Here is a 4,041-nt window from a genome sequence, read left to right as displayed (position 1 = left end):
ACTCCAATTGTAATGAAAATTGGCACATTAGTACATTTTAATATGTTGTTTTGAATGATAAAACTACTTTGATCAAACAAGGCACGGAATTTAAATTTAAAATTATTGAAATAAATCAGTTAAAATTCATAAAAAAATACAATCATCATAAATATTCCATTTTAATTACTAATTTTCATCTTAATAATCATCCTAAGGCTAAGTATATCATCTACTACCATTCTCAAGTCAATGACACATTAAATATTAACAATTTTTGACACCCCACAATATCAAAATGGGCAACAAATTAGGAGAAATTTAAACAACAAAAATCAACTAATAAAACAATTCATAACATTAAGTAAATCAATCCCATAATCTAGAAATCTAAGGATATTGGAAGAAAATGAAGAAAAATCGTAGAAATCACACACCCACATACCTTGGAGAAGAGAGGATGAAACACAAAGAGGAAGCAAATGAGAGGGCAACAGACGGCGTAAGTGGTAGCACTTTCATGTTGGAGAGGACGAAGGTGGTTGACGGAAACAATGGAGGAAGACTGAGAGATTTCTATCAATTTCGTGTGCAAGTGGAGAAGAGAGAATACGTGAGAAGACGAACGGGTAAGAATGAAAAGTGAAATTGAAAATTGATTCAAAAAGAGAATAACTGATGGGTATTTTAATAGCCGTCATTTATCTGAAAAACTTTAAATGATGGATGTTTGAACACCCGTCATTTAAAGTTTAAAATTTTTTATTTTTTTATTTTAAAAAACTGAAATGTTGGGCAACAATATATGACAAGTGTCTAAAATACCCGTCATTTAAAATTTAATTTTTTTTCCTTCTAAAAAATGAAACGTTGGGCTAAAATAAATGACAGGTGTTTTAAACACCCATCATTTAAAGTTTGAAAATAAATGATGGGTAAACTCAGGTCATTTATTTTTAGACTATCACCCACCTCTCTCATATATGACGTGTTTTTATTTAATCATTATTTTTTATGGTGTCTTATATTTATATTTTTTGTAGTAGTGGGTAGAAGGAACCACTACCAGAATTTTAGCGATATGAGGTAAAATGGTGAAATATAGACTATCATAGTCTAGGTATTTGGATTAGGATGGTTTGTGGTGGGTATCAAATTGAGTAATTCCTCATGAGCATCCTAATCAATAATACTCTCTTCAGTTTACTTTTCTGTTACTCATCTCCCTCCCATTCCCCTCAAACCCTCAAACCAAGCAAAGGGTCAATATCCTATGCATCGCATGGGATACAAAACCTAATTTTCCTTAAACTTCCAAAATACCTTTTTTCTATTAATGGGGGGAATATAATTGAGGAGTGAAATAATGAGGGATAGTTTTTAAATAAATTTTATAAATGAATCATTATTTTTCTTAAAACATCTTATCTTATATTATGTATGAGACATCAAATTACTAAGAAAAACATCTTATAAATGGGGCAGAGGTTGTACATAAATACATACATATATTAACCTTTTATATAGTTTTAATACATATTTAAGTATTTAGATTTATAATGTTCCTTACAATTTATTATTTTCTTTTAAAAAAATATTATCTACGTTGGCCAGAGTTTCAACTCAGCTAACTCAAATTATATTTGTTATTATTTTCATTCGATGTAACTGGACTTAATATGTTTTGTTAGATTACATATATAAAATTAAATTCCTTACCAATGTTAAATTATATAGTATACATACATACATACACACACACACACACACATATATATATATATTTCTGTCTCTATGTGTGTGAAATTATTTTATTCAAGAAAAATATTTAATGTGCAAACAGATAATGATTGAACACTAAAGAAAAATAATCCAAAATCCAAGCAAACAATTCCATCAGACGGAAATGACATAAAGAATGAACGCTTGGAAAGATGAAGGCACCATCAAATTATAAGACAATTCAATGACGCAAACTGATTTCTCAATGGTCAGCCTAAGTATATAACAAAGCGTCAATATCATGAATCCTATCAAATCAAATTTACCTAAAAATCAAAACATGATAAATGTTTTATTTAGTTAGAATAGCTTCCTCATGTTTTCCCAGCCTTTGAAAGCCTATAAATACACACAAACTACGCTCGGAAATGCATAAAACTAACATATTAAAGATTGCTCAGAAAGTAAAGAAAGAGAGTTTGAGTGCTTTGAAAATTAAGAACTTCCCAGTAATCAACTTGGAGAAGCTTAATGGCGAAGAGAGACAGGCTACTATGATTAAAATTCATGATTCTTGTGAGAATTTGGGGGTTTTTTGAGGTATTAATCAATATTGCATATTTGTGATTAATTATTTTTGTTAATTTGGTGGGAATTATTAAATAAATTCTCATTGTGTTTTCTTGTAGTTGGTGAACCATGGGATATCCCATGTAACTATTGGACACGGTGGAAAGGTTAACGAAAGAGCATTATATAGGAAATGCATGGAGAGAAGATTCAAGAGTTTGTGGCAAGCAAAGCCATAGAGAGTATTCAAGCTGAAGTTAAGGAAATGGACTAGGAAAGCACCTTCTTCTTGCACCACTTGCCTAAGTCAAACTTCTCTGAAATCCCAGATCTCATTGACGAATATAGGTTAGCACAATACAAGCTAAGTGTTGTTTCCTAACAACAAAAGAATTTAACCAAATAGAAAGCATTCAACAACAACAAGAAGATTTTTTATATAGTTGGGGTTAGCTACATGAATCGAACAACATCATTATACTCTATTATCAATCAAGATTTTAGGAATATTATTATTCAAAAGGGTTTGTTCGACAACTTTCATGAGTATTATCTTTAAACTTTTTCTACCCCTCTTTACAAAGCTTAAGATTATCCACTCCACATTTATCACTGATGCCTCCCATGACATCCTCTTTATAAGGCCAAATCATCTCAAATTATTTTCTACCATCTTCTATTCAATAGATGCCACATCCACTTTTTATCGTATACACTCATTTTTGGATTTTTATCCCAAAAATCTCAAACATAAGCATTCAAACTTGAAGAATAAAGATAATTGTTTTTTTCTTTACTACTTTTATCAAGGAACGTGATAATAAACATTTTGACGTACCATGTTTATTATGCGTCTCCATACATGTGTTTTAGAGTACTATATAGAAAGTACATATAAGATATAAATCAGTAATATGAAAACAACTTTATAATGTGTAAACGTACCTAGCTTTATACATATTCTGAACTATTTGAATTGAAAATGCAGGAAGTTAGTGAAGGATTTTGCAGAACAAATACAAAAACTTGTAGAGAAACTACTTGATTTGCTTTATGAGAATATTGGACTAGAGAAGGGCTATCTCAAGAATGCCTTCCATGGATCAAGAGGACCAAGTTTTGGCACAAAGGTCGCCAACTATCCTCCTTGCCCTAACCCTAAAATTGTGGAGGTCTTCGTGCCCACACCGATGCTGGTAGTATCATCCTCCTCTTCCAAGATGACAAGGTTGGTGGCCTCCAATTTCTCAAGGAAAGCCAATGGATTGATATGCCTCCAATGCGCCACTCCATCGTCGTAAACCTTGGTGACCAAATTGAGTATTAAACATAAATTGTCCCATAAATTAACTCAATAGTATATTTACTACATTCTCTATTGGGATGTAATGTGTGAGTTGATTCAATTTGATATGAGAAAAAATGTCTTACATCAGATGGAATTGGGCTGGTTAAGAGATATACAAGTAAAAAACATTAATAAATTCAAATGAGAGAAATCTCTCTTGTAATGACCTTAAATTTTAAATTTTAAAAAAAAATCTCTCAATTTATATTTTATTAAAAATTAGTTTTGTGGCAAATTATGAGTGTTGAATTAGTGGAACTTATACTAATAGTTTACTTAAAAATCTAAAGTTTGAATTTTTTTAATTAATAGATTAATTTTATTTAGTTTAAATTTTGGAAAAATTATCAACTGCCCTTGCCTTGCATGTTATAAAAGAAACATTTTGGTGATTTCTTGTAATTTTCGCAATTTTTCTTATA

General features: G+C 30.5%; 1 pseudogene; it reads left to right on the top strand.

Annotated features, from left to right (window-relative positions):
* The first annotated feature begins 2,129 nt into the window (after window positions 1-2,129).
* On the top strand, window positions 2,130-3,598 carry LOC129317478 (1-aminocyclopropane-1-carboxylate oxidase 3-like; annotated as a pseudogene).
* The last annotated feature ends 443 nt before the right edge of the window (window positions 3,599-4,041 follow it).

The sequence above is a fragment of the Prosopis cineraria genome, unplaced genomic scaffold, assembly GCF_029017545.1.
Source record: "Prosopis cineraria cultivar Desert tree isolate PC_DT_omini unplaced genomic scaffold, ASM2901754v1 PC8, whole genome shotgun sequence".
Taxonomy (NCBI): domain Eukaryota; kingdom Viridiplantae; phylum Streptophyta; class Magnoliopsida; order Fabales; family Fabaceae; genus Prosopis; species Prosopis cineraria.
Note: the sequence above shows the minus strand (reverse complement) of the source record. Positions and strands in the feature narration are given on the sequence as shown.